Source organism: Oncorhynchus masou, chromosome 1 (genome assembly GCF_036934945.1).
Source record: "Oncorhynchus masou masou isolate Uvic2021 chromosome 1, UVic_Omas_1.1, whole genome shotgun sequence".
Lineage (NCBI taxonomy): Eukaryota > Metazoa > Chordata > Actinopteri > Salmoniformes > Salmonidae > Oncorhynchus > Oncorhynchus masou.
In genome coordinates, this window is record NC_088212.1 from 62,707,476 (window position 1) to 62,721,148 (window position 13,673).

Consider the following 13,673-nt stretch of genomic DNA (forward strand, 5'->3'; position numbering starts at 1 on the left):
GAGTTCCTCTGTCCAGTGTCTGAGTTATTTTGCCCATCTTAATATTTTATTTTAATTGGCCAGTCTGAGATATGACTTTTCCTTTGCATCTCTGACTAGAAGGCCAGCATCCCGGAGTCGACTGTTCACTGTTGACATTGAGACTGGTGTTTTGCAGGTACTTGTGGGATACGGAGATGGAAAATGCCAATAAAATGTTTCTACCTCTTGAAAAGCAGATTGCACAGTGATTCTGTATTTTCTGGATGGGCAGGATTTAGCTTCTGCATGGTGGAGGAGGCAGGGCTGTGCACGCCACACATGTTGATGATGTCACGGATTTGGGCAGACCAGTAGTACAATTAAGGGAGGGAAGGGCAAGACCACCCTTAGATTCAGGTTTCGATAGAGTGGAGAACTTGATCCTTGGTTTTTTATTGCCCCATATAAATTTGGTGATGCTTTAGTTAGTTGTTTTGAAAAAGGAAACTGGGAGATAGCATGGGAGCATCTGAAATAAATAGCTCAGTCTAGGGAGGATGTTCATACGGATGACATTAATTATTCCTACTAAGCTAATTGGGAGGGAGATCCAGGTTTGGAGATCGTTCTTGATTCGATCCAGGAGTGGAAGATAATTTTCCTTGAAAAGGCTATTCAGATCTGGTGTTATGAAGATCCCAAGGTATTGAAACCCCTGTGTCTTCCATTGGAATGGACATAGTGTCTTCATAGAGCTGGTGAGTGTAATATTGAGAGGGCAGACAGTGGATTTGTTCAAATTGATCTTATAATCTGAACACTTGCCATACTTTGCAATTGTGTCTAAAATGGGAGGGATTTCTCAGGGTTGGATATGTAGAGCAAGACATCAGCGTAAAGTGAAATCTTGTGCTGCAGGCCGCCTGCAGAAACACCCATAATACTTGGATTGCTCCTTATCAACTCTGCCAGAGGCTCCGCCCCCAACGCAGATATGTGTTTAATATACAAACCCCATAAGAAAGTGTCTGATAACGGAACATTCCATCGAATTCTAGAAAAATAACACTTTACTAAAAAGGCTGTAACTCATTCACAGTAAAAGGTATAACTATTCGATTTCAGATTTTCAATCCTTACAAAATGAAGAAGACTCATTATGCTCTAAAATGTTCTGTCTCTTCATTATGAAGTTGCATAAATGGCAGTTGTTTGGGAAAAAACGTGTTGATTTTTGTTTAAGATACACATTTTCACTGGGTTTTTTTCTTGACTGATTACCATTTGATTGCTGCATCGTCAAGACCGTATGGTGAAGGGAGGAGGGGTGTGTCTCTTTGTTAACCCTATCAATCCCAAGACTAAAGAAAAAATTGGCTATTCATTTATCTGACTTTAATTTAGCTGCATGCCCAGCCCTTATATTTAACCTCACAATGAAATGTTTTATCATTTTCATTTCAGGACAACCAGGGCTACAAGTAGAAAACAAAACAAGTTGACATAAACAGTTGCATTCATGAGTTTTATTGACAAATGTAAAAAATTAAAATTAAAATTAAAACGTTAGCCAATGCAATAATTGAATAAAAATGAATTTATATGAATGCTGTAAGTACAGAAATGGTTTGCTCAGTGGGAAATTAATATCCAACTAGTCAGTGACAAATGTGTGGAGTTTGGAGTTTGTGACAGCAACTACTGTATGTGAAGAACTTAATTACTCTTGTGTAGCTTATGAGCAATATAACCATGTTTTATGTCCTGGGATTTCCTATGATCTATGTAAATATAGAAGAAGGGTTCTTTGGGTTTGCCTAACCTTCTAACGCCAACAACTCGAAAATTGTGTAACCAAACACAACCATTATGAGCATCATAGAGATATGTGAAAAAAATATGTGCATGTTTGTAAGAGTCGGAAAAAGTTTGACGTTTTGGTGACTGCTTGTCATAGTCACGATTTTCTACACATTTTAGGATATCTGAAGTGAAATAGAAAGGTGAACACAGGAATCAGGTTGGTTCCACCAGGCTAATCATAACCACCATTGATAATGTAATCAGTGCTCTGTGTGTGGGTGGATGTGTGTATGTGTGTATGTGTGTGTATATGTGAGTGTGTGTATGTGTGCTGCTCTGCCCATCATTGGGAATCTGGCAAAGAATTCACCTCCAGCCTCACCTCTTGCCTGCTTACCAACTGTCATCGATGGGAAGACTAGAATTAGGTAAGTTTAGTAAGACCTATTCAAACTTAAACTTAATACCTGCTTGTGTATGAGATATTACCTATCCTAACTCCAATTGGTAATAGAACAGTTACTGTGTGTGTATGTGTTCACAGAAACATGTATAAAGCCAGCACACGGAGACTTGATGCAAGATGCTGTGATGAAGTCCAGACTGACAGACATGCTTGATGCTGATGTCTCTGAATGGAGAGAGACCTGGCACACGGCATAAAAATGTCACTCGACCCAACTTTTACTTGTATTGTCTTTTTCTCTATTCAATGGTATCAGTCAATGTGGGGAGGGAGAAACCCTGTGTATTCTGCACCAGGATCAGGGAACTCCTGTTGTACATGGGACACCACACTGGAATGCATGACCATTCTGACATATTTTCCAAGGTAGCCCCATTACCACAAGAAGAATGCTGTTAGGTACAGTATCTGTATCGGCTGGGAATGACATTTGTACTCTATATTAGCAGAACACTGCTTCTATGGTATTTTGTAAAGGATTGTTTATTCTACATTTGAAAGTTATCAAAACACTTAGTATAGAATATCTACATAAATTCAGCAATTGCATTCTTCTCGTATTGCTATGTAGGCTACTGACCTATTCAACTCGTCCTCTGGCATCTCATCATGCATCTGCCTGTAGTTATTGAACTCAACCTGCAGGAAGTTTGTTTGTTGGCATTGAGTGGGGGGAAACAGCTGCAGGAAAGGTTCAGACAGATGGGCGTGTCTTGGTGGTGGCTAGGACACCTAAGAAACACTCACATTAAACCACACCCCCAAGCCAACTCACATTTGGCTTCTCTCCTCTTTAAGTACAGTGGTGAAAAAAGTACTGAATTGTCATTCTTCAGTAAAAGTAAACGCTACACATCAAATTCCTTATATTAAGCAAACCAGACAGCATGATTCTACATGGAACCCAAAAGGGTTCTACCTGGAACCAAATAGGTTCTACCTGGAACCAACAATTGTTTGTCAAAGGGTTCTCGTATGGGTACAGCCGAAAACCTTTTTTAGATTCCAGATAGCGCCTTCCTCTAAGAGTGTAGCGGAGTAAAAGTAAAAGTTGTCAAAAATATAAATATCAAGGTAAAGTACAGATAACCAAAAAAATGACTTAAGTAGTACTTTAAGTACATTACACCACTGCATATCACTTGATGTCAAATCTGACACACAATACTCACTCACCCTTAAAATAAAGAAATCATTTACTAAAAGTCAATGCCCTTGAAGGCTATTACGTCATGCTTTTTCCGCCTGCTATTGCTGCCTGGTGAACAATGGTGGAGGGTTTGTAAGCAGCCACCATGTGTGTGTTTTAGATGAAAGATTAGATGAAAGATGAACATTCATTCTCTGGTGGGTCACCTTGATCCAAATTGCTACTGTGGGGCCAGCCAGACCACAGAAGTACACAGCACGTGTTTTTGCCCTTCAGCATAGAGAACAACTTCCTGGTAACTGCACAACTGAACGCATACCATTACCATTATCCAATAATGTGGATGTTGCCGTGCACAGTCATCAAAATGCACAAACAAGTTCTTCTAAAAACTGAGAAGAATGACAAATCCTTTCATTGTGGGTTGCTTGAGGCTCAAAAATGACAAAAATGACTGGAATTCAAAATAAATGCTGAATAAATGCTAATCGTGTAGATACATACTGACAGAAAACAATTTAATGTTGATTAATGAAGGGATATGGTCAATCTCCTTCCCTCCACATGACTATTAAACTAATATATATGAAATTACATTGGATTTTAGGCCTTTTGTGGTGACATGGCTAAATCACAGTCCCTGCTTACTTAAGACAGCCATACCAGAGAGCCTGTCCTGTTCTGGTGAATTATTTATAAACTAGATGACTATCGGTGGGGTTGGAGAGAGGGCAATAGGAGACAGAGGACAAGAGACCATATCTGTTTGTAATGCACATGTGTTACATTAGAGAGGGAAGAGGAAGACACAGGACAGTGAAGGAGAGAGAGAAAATATAGAGGGAGAGAAGCTGCCCTCTCCTCTGCTGCTACCCTTTGCTCCTGCAGTTAAAGGCAGTGTATCAAGATCTATGATCCTAACCTGTCACAGCAGCAGTCCAGGCAACAGACGCCTAGAGCCATTTCCACAGGTACTGTGTGTGTGCGTGTGTTTTTGGTTTTACAATCTTTGTGGGGACCAGAAGTCCTAGGATAGTAAGGATAGTAAAACAAGGAACATTATGAAGTTGGGACATTTTGCCAGTCCTTCCCAGGAAAAAGGCTATTTTAGGCTTAGGGGTTAGTTTTAGGGTTAGCATTAGGGTTAGGTTTAGGGTTATGTAGGAGTTGGGGTTAAGGTTAGGTTAGGTTAAGGAAAGCTGGATTTTGAATGGGAATCAATTGTTTGGTCCCCACAAGGATAGCAGAACAAACGTGTGTGTGTGTGTGTGTCTGTGTACTAGAAAGAGGCAGGCCTCATGGTCAGAACAGGCCATTCCTGAGAACAAAACAGCCATTCACTTTTCACAACGGTAGGTACACCTTTTCTTTAGGCAACAGACACACACACATACTGTACACACCGACTCACCTTCCAACCCACCCACCCACGTGCTGCTGTATTCACTAATATCGGCACAGTGTAAATTGAAAGCTGATAACAGCTATGACAGGTTTCTAGGGATAAATCCCCAGTCTTTATTCGACTCCATCACCTCCTTCCTTCCCCTACTGTTAGTATAAAGGAGAAGTTGAACTCGGAGCACGACAACAGCACAGCGGCAGTCTGAATACCCCTCCATCTTGAAATGCCACATTCTCCCAACTGTGAGCATATTGGGGGCATATTGTGCAGAGGAGGCACTATTTGGTAGCAACGTTATTCCCAGTTTAGTCATTTTATCAACAGCATTGACACCTGTATACAGTATGTGCCAAGATTTACACTCTGAGCACAGATAAACTGGAGGCTCAATACAAGATACAACCCACTAGGCACACACTGGTTGAATCAACATTGTTTCAATGAAATTGCATTTCGACCAACGTGGAATCGACATTGAATTGACGTCTGTTCCCAGTGGGAAGTGACTTACTAGTACGCTAGGAGTCGGGAAGCAAGTACAGGGAGTTAATTTAATAATAAATGGAACAAAGCAAGCACCACAAGTAGTGTACAGACATATAACACAGGAACAGAATCAATAACGCGTGGGGAAAGAAGCACAGGGAGTGACAGATATAGGGGAGGTAATCAGGAAGGTGATGGAGTCCAGGTGAGTCTCAGGTGCGTGTAACGATGGTGGCAGGTGTGCGTAATAATGAGTAAACTGGAGACAACGAGAGCCGGAGAGGGGGAGCAGGAGGAGACGTGACACTTTCAACACCTGTCTATAGAATCCTTGTTGATTGGCATGTTGATGTGGGATTTTCTAGAATCATATCTTTCAAGTACCAGGCAAAAGTGTGTTCAAAGTCATGTCAAAGCCATTGCTTTTCCCTTACAAGGAGCCGTGAAAACCCACAATATCATGTTACAGGATTTGTAACAGCTCTGTAATTGGTTTGTGTGAAACCAGACCACTACAGGGCCTCTTCTACCAACTGTCTCAACAAAACATGCTGGGGAGAAAAAGGCTTTTGTCACTCCTAGACATAGTATGGTGACATAACAACTGACAATTTAGTGGCCTAAATGAATCACAATAAGCCTAAAGGGACATTTTGTCTATGCTACGCAAGACTGGATTGGAATTTCTTCAATGAACTGAAAACCATGAAGCAAATGTTATTATGTTGCGTGACAGAATCCATGTCATATTAAAAGCAAGATGGCATCCATAGAGGTGTTAACTCATTGAAATGGTAACGGTCAAGCTATGGCATGCATCACTGTAATAGATATAGTATACATGTAGGATTTACTGTAATGAACCACTCTCACACAAAGGATATTATATCCGTGGTGAAAATCCTTGAAGTTGTGGGGTGTCAGCCTTCCTTTAACTATGAAGTACTCTAAGTTACTATGACAGTCCCCCTTCTCCTAGCCTTTCACCTCGAGTTAGTCAAATAAAGTATCACGCTCGCACACACACACACACACACACACACACACACACACACACACACACACACACACACACACACACACACACACACACACACACACACACACACACACACACACACACACTAGTAGGTTTCGTGAGGGATTTAGTGTGCCACTTTGGCGAGTTTAAGCAGTTTAAACACAATTAAAAAACTCTGCAGAATAAGAGACATGATTTACATTTCTTACCACCATTGAAATAGGCAGGAACATTAAATACATATTTATCCATAACAAGGGATACTATAAGACTGGTATCCTTGTTCAACTAAAGGCTCAAGATGCCAGGACAATGTGGTTTCCCCACAGCTGATACCATAAACCAGTTAGAGACTTTTCTTATTTGGCAGATTGAACATGTAAACTTGAATTCCACATCACCATTGATATGGTTTCCGAGGGATAGGCTCATAACAAGGAGAGCCTCAGTTTCTCCGAAACGACCTTGCTAACTCCCTCTTCCTGTCGTTTGAAGTTGCCCCTGGACATTGTGTTAACAGAGATTAGCGTGTTGATCCTAAAGCGCGCCGGTCTCTGTGCATGACTAGGGGAGCCCTGCTGAGAGCAGCCAGGCTCATGTGGCAGTCCACAGATGGGCCATAGCACAAGTCACAGAGCCATGGGATAGCAAGAGGGACGCAGACGGGAGCAGGGGAGGGGCGAAGGGGGTCTTGGATGGAAAGAGGACTTCAGAAAAGTCCCTCCTCAAGATGAAGCCTCGGCTACGGTGGGGGCCCTATGAAATCCGAGGTAAGGAGAACGCGGACGGAATCAAGGAACCTAGACAATAAAACGGAATTCAACAATATTCAAAAATGTGTTGAAATTAGTAGGGAATCAACCAAATGTATAAAATAATAAAACAAATTGCCCAAGTTTTTCATAAGACATAAACAGAATGCATCAGTGATTGATATTTCCCGCAACTTTCTGAAGAGGCAACGAGTGTACTGTGTACGATGCTCGCAGCTAACACTTCTGGTAGATGGAAAGGCTTTCCCAAAAACATTCTATATTAAATGTTAATTACAAAGAATCCTATGCTTGCCTGGCAGAATGATATCATGATTATTTGCATCAATACAGTAGGTATGTATTATGCAAACTTTACCATCACGTGCCCTACAAAAACACTTAAACAACAGCCTCTTGCTAGGTGCCACTGGAATTAAAGGGTAACTACAACTCAAATGTGGTCTCCTGATGTGGTTAAAGCATTGTTGTGGACATAAAACATCCAATTTAGTTGTTTTTCTATAGAAAATAAAAATGGGTGATTTTGAGAGCAAAAACCAGAAAATTCTGTGGGAAATGGAAATTTTGAAAAACAAAATGGCGAAAATGGAATTTGTGAAGAAATTTCTCGGAATCAGGCAACAAAAACGACAAGATTTTATAGGGCCTTAGGATCACTGCGCTTCCTCTGTCTGTGGCTCCCTCATTCACCCTCCTCTGTGCCTCATTAAAGCTCTTACTCCCCATTCTGAACCCACCGCCCTCCCACTGTCACCTAACCCTCCGCCTACGGCAGTGCCATATGCCTGCCATTCTGGTATTGGCAGAGACACGGGATTCGGATAAAATTCAAGTCCCACTGATCTTAATAGGGGAAGCCAATTGCATTGCCTGCGAGGAAACAAACTCAAAACATCTTGCCACATCACCTGCATATTATATTATTTGCCATACACTGTGCACACTGAACACTGTAAACACACTGTACCATTTGGATCATGCAAGCTGATGAAAACTCTTGGAGTAAGTACAGTTTGTGGTTAGCCTTCCCAGCTGGTAATCTGGGCAAAATGAGATCCAGGGTGGGTGGTCTGGTAACCACTGCAAGTGCCACGCTGCCCATTTTCCTTGAGAGGGAGGAGCTCTGCTCTGGTGGAGGGAGGCCATGCTGGTCCCACACAGCGGAGCTGGGCAAAATATTCCTCTGCTCTGGGAGAGCAGACAATAGGATTACTGGCCCTGCCTTCTGCCTTCCTGCAGGCTGCCTGCCTAAACTTAGCAATGAGCAAACTACTCTTTCAGAGATAGCAGACCAAACGCACATGCTAGGCCTGTATAGTGTGTACTGCTGTGCCTCCCCAAACATGCAATGCCACTTTAAAAAACTAAAAGGACCATTCCATCTAAAAAAAAGGTAACCTTGATGTCTTTTTAGAAGAGGGGTACTGAAATCAGGAATTAACCCCAAATGTGTTCCATTGGGCTCATCTAATAACCTGTCAATACGAACTCAATGTCTGATCTATGGGATAATTCTTGAACTAACCGTTCAGCTTTAAAGTGATGCTCCATAACTTTTGTATAATTTCAGGCAGTAGTTTTATAAATGGTGCTAACAAGCCAAAGGGAGTCCCCGTTTTTTGTGTACTACGTCATCCAATTGTGTACTACATTATCCATTTTGTATTATATGCTACGTTCTGCACAATATATACAGTGCATTCAGAAAGTATTCAGACCCCTTGACTTTTTCCACGTTTTGACACGTTACAGCCTTATTCTAAAATGGATTAAATAAAACATTTTCCTCATCAATATACACACAACACCCCATAAGGACAAAGCGAAAACAGGTTTTTAGAAAAAGTACAGAAATACCTTATTTACATTAGTATTCAAACCCTTTGCTATGAGACTCAAAATTGAGCTCAGGTGCATACTGTTTCCAATGACCATACTTGAGATGTTTCTACAACTTGATTGGAATCCACCTGTGGTAAATTCAATTGATTGGGCATGATTTGGAAAGGCACACACCTGTCTTTATATAAGGTTCCACCATTGAAAGTGCGCATCAGAGCAAAAACCAAGCCATGATGTCGAAGGAACTGTCCGTAGAGCTTGGTTACTCTAACAGAGCTCCAGAGTTCCTCTGTGGAGATGGGATAACCTTCCAGAAGGACAGCCATCTCTGCAAGACTCCATAAATCAGGCCTTTATGGTAGAGTGGCCAAACGGAAGCCACTCCTCTGTAAAAGGCACATGACAGCCCGCTTGGAGTTCACCAAAAAGCACCTAAAGGACTCTGACCATGAAAAATAAGATTCTCTTGTCTGTTGAAACCAAGATTGAACGCTTTGGCCTGAATGCCAATCGTCACATCTGGGGGAAACTGGCACCATCCCTATGGTGAAGCATGGTGGTGGCAGCAACATGCTGTGGGGATGTTTTTCAGCGGCAGGGACTGGGAGACTAGTCAGGATCAAGGGAAATATGAACAGCGCAAAGTACAGAGAGATCCTTGATAAAAATCTGCTCCAGAGCGCTCAGGTCCTCAGACTGGGACAAAGCTTCACCTTCAAACAGGACAACGACCCTAAGCACACAGCCAAGACAAAGCAGGAGTGGCTTTGGGACAAGTATCTGAATGTCCTTGAGTGGCCCAGCAAGAGTCCAGACTTGAACCCGATTGAAGATCTCTGGAGAGACCTGAAAATAGCTGTGCAGCGACACTCCCAAACCAATCTGACAGAGCTTGAAAGGATCTGCAGAGAAGAAAGGGAGAAACTCCCCAAATACAGGTGTGCCAAGCTTGTAGCATCATACCAAAAGAAGACTGGAGGTTGTAATCACTGCCAAAGGTGCTTCAACAAAGTACAGAGTAAAGGGTCTGAATACTTATGTAAATGAGATTTTTTTAAATTCAATACATTTGCTGAAATAAAATAATAACTGTTTTTGCTATGTCATTATTGGATATTGTGTTTTAGATTGATGGGGGAAATACATATTTAATCAATTTTAGAATAAGGCTATAACGTAACAAAATGTGGAAAAAGTCAAGAGGTTTGAATACTTTCCGAATGCAATGTATACTGTATGTATATAAAAATGTATTTGAATGATATGTTACAAATCCAATTTGTACAATATGTTACGAATTTGTTGTGCTTAAGATCCTGGACTGCATCTTTAAGTGATGCTTCTGTTCATGATCAACAGACTGAAAACAGGAAACAATGCACAGATTTAATGTTAGAGACTGTTGCCTAGGCAAAATGTTGATGTCTTATATCAATATCTACTTCAATTGCCGTCGCGCTACACATAAACCACTGTTTGCTGACAAGCCCTTGCTCCTGCTGTAACAATTAACCCAATGGCCTGATCCCTAACACTGTTTTCTGCAGCATTAACTTTATGGTGCAGAGGAATATTTTATCTGAGGGGCGGAGTTGCAACCAGTATGCAAAACAAGGCTGGCCTGTTGAAAACCAAATCCAAAAAAAGAGTAATATGCCCCTAAATTCCTCACACTAGTCTAGTTTAGTAAATCAGACTGAAAAGAGAGAGGAACATAATGAATATTCATGACAGCTTGTGACAATGACGCATGTTTCAAGGTGCTAGAAAGCTATTCCTGGTACGCAAAAGCTATTCCTGGTATGCAATCATAGATCAATGCCGTTAGGGAGTTGTGTACCTACAATTTCTTAGTCTTAGGTTACCACTTCCCCGTCATGTGAAATATTCCGTGGTTGTTTTAGGAGCTTACGACCACACTAGAAAGAGAATATGGTCTGCACTAGAAAGACACTATGGCACCAGAAAGAATAGATAATTATTTGGCTGTGATGTTCTGTCTTCCTCTTGGTAATCATTCACACAGAGGGATACTGATTGAGTCCAATGCGTTTGTGTCACACGCCTACTAATATGACTTCAAAGTTGTAGAGAGTAGAGACAGAACTGAGAGAAGAGGGGAGTTGAGGACCTCATCTGTTTTTAGTTTTTGTGTTTTGGAAAGTAACACCCATCATTTTATCACATGTTCAGTGGCAATTTGTTTAGCATAGTTTCATCCAATGTCACACAAGGAATGCTAAGTGGAGAAAAAACAATCACTCATTTTCTTTGAATGCTTTTCCAGCCTCTTGGGACAAAAACAGAGTAAAGCAAAAACAATTCCACAGTCATTGAAATAATGTATTTGAAGCTGAACAGTGCCCTATCCATGCAGTTAGAATGAGAGCGGGGTTGTGAGAGGACTGAAGGCTTCGACTGAGGGGATGAGAAGAGGGGATAACCAAAAGGACAGGGAGATGAGAGTGAGAGGGGGATAGAGGACAACAGAGGCCAGAGAGAGGCAGCCATTCACTACCCTGTCCTTGGCTGCCGTGACTCTGTCCTACACTGATCAAGAGAGACATGGTGGCTGAAAGCACTTTGGTAGCCTAGACAGAGAAGCAACACCACACCGTCAGTGACCCCAGCACTTCCCTACATCATTGCAGACCATGCACACTATTACATGTCCCTGCAGCAGGGGAGAGGGAAGAGAGAGGGGAGGCACAGGGTTCAACGTGTTTTCAGGGCTGAGTAACTCCCTCCCACCCACCCATCAGGGGAACTAGACCGACTGGTCCCTCTCTCTAACAGGTAGAACCAGCATGACTCAGCTCTCTCTGGGACTTAACCCAAATTCACAGCTCAATCTCCAATGTAAAACTGTCAAGGAAACAAGGTCAGAGCCCGTCTCTCGGCACCGCTCTCTAAAACATTTGTGACATTTGGGAGGAAGGAAAAAAAAAACAGATTTTCTGAGAGACTGGCTCTAGATGTACCTCTACAGAAAGCCATCTCAGCTGGTGTCTGGGCCGGCGGTACGTCTCTTCAGACTGAACCACCCGACTCCCAGTCAGATACACAATAACGTCTTTCCGAACAATAACACAACTTATCCCTCAGAACTTTGCAATAATAGCTGGCTCGACTGGCCTACTTTACCCTGACCTCTGGTTGAGACTTTTGAGGGAAGGCGAGAGGGTTAGAATGATTTAAAGGGATACTTTGGGATTTTAGCAATGAGGCCTTTTATCTACTTCCCCAGAGTCAGAAGAACTCATGGATACCATTTTTATGTCTCTGTGTCCAGTTCAAAGGAACTTTGATGTAGTTTCGGGAGCCAATGCTGACGAGAGTTACTGTAGTGTAATGACTGGAAGTCTATGGGTATCTGCTAGCATGCTGTCTACAAGTTCATCTGACTCTGGAGAAGTTGATAAAGGGCTTCATTGCCAAAATTCCACAGTATCCCTTTAATTATGGGTTTCACTTTCAAATCATAGTGAAATGAGCTTACAACTCATTAGCTACTTCTTAGCCACTCGTAACAAGGCGTATTTACGCCCCGTTAAACTATTCATTCACATTCCGTCGTTTTGCAAGTGAACACTGCCAGTTACATGGAATGTAATGCATGCTGTAGTGATGAGACATCCTGTGTTTTTCTTCAAATGGCCCCTGTGAGAAGGAGAGAGGGGGGAGGGAAGCAAAGGGGGAGTGGAGAGAGTGAGAACGACAGAAAGAATACATGCATAACAGGGTAACTGTTGCATCAGCAAATCTTCTCAGGGTGCCCTGTTTGGTGTGTGTGTGTCTGTGTTCCTCAATCTCTAGGAATCTCACTCAGGTGTGTGAAATATTATCTCTCTCTATACTGTAGCTGCCCCAATAGTGATGGTCCACAGAGATGCTCGCCAGCCATCAGCCAAGCTCCTGCTTATGAGATGGTACCAGGGTGCAACCTCTGCTTTGGACTCCCCCTTGTGGTTAGAGGGGAGACATGAACATGTAGGCCTCCATGTGAACCCCCTACTGAGAATGCTCCCTTCCTCTATCATACCACCTCCTCTTTCTCTCTCTCTCTTTCAAACACACACACACGCTCTCTCTCTCTCTCTCTCTCTCCCACTCTCTGTCTCCATCTCTCGCCAACATCTCCAGCCCCTCCCCCTACTCTGTCAAGCTGACTGCTACATTGTGGGTCTCTGCGGCTAGCATGGTGTATCATCCTGGCTGCTGCTGACACACACACACGCAAAGCACAAAGACATAGACCCTGAAACACACACAATACAACCCACAAAAGCACACATCCACATAATGCTTTGTGTTCCACAGAAGTGATGTGCTTTAGAGTGGCTGTAGGGCAGCGAGTGGGAAGGCCCTCTGCCATAAAACTCTCATTACCACCCCCTCATAAGGATTTCATTCCACATCTTTTCCTCTCCCTGACTTAATAGTAGATATGAATCTGATGAATCTGACCATCCTTCCTGTTTCTGAGCAACACAAATAAAGCTCAATAGAAAATGGGCAATTTAATTACACAGAAGAATGCTAGGAATGCTGGGATCTGAGCTTGAGGACCCAGAGGCAAATTCAAGGGAGCTGATTTACTCTATGTGAGGGAAGGAGGGCATGGGGCCAGGCAGAGAGAGAGCTAAACAGTTGGGTCATGTGGGGTTTGATCCTCACACTGCAGTCAGAGTTGCGCCTCGGTTCTTGTTGAGATTATGGCCATTCCTATGGCCCCTTGGAATGGACATGGCCAATATCACTGG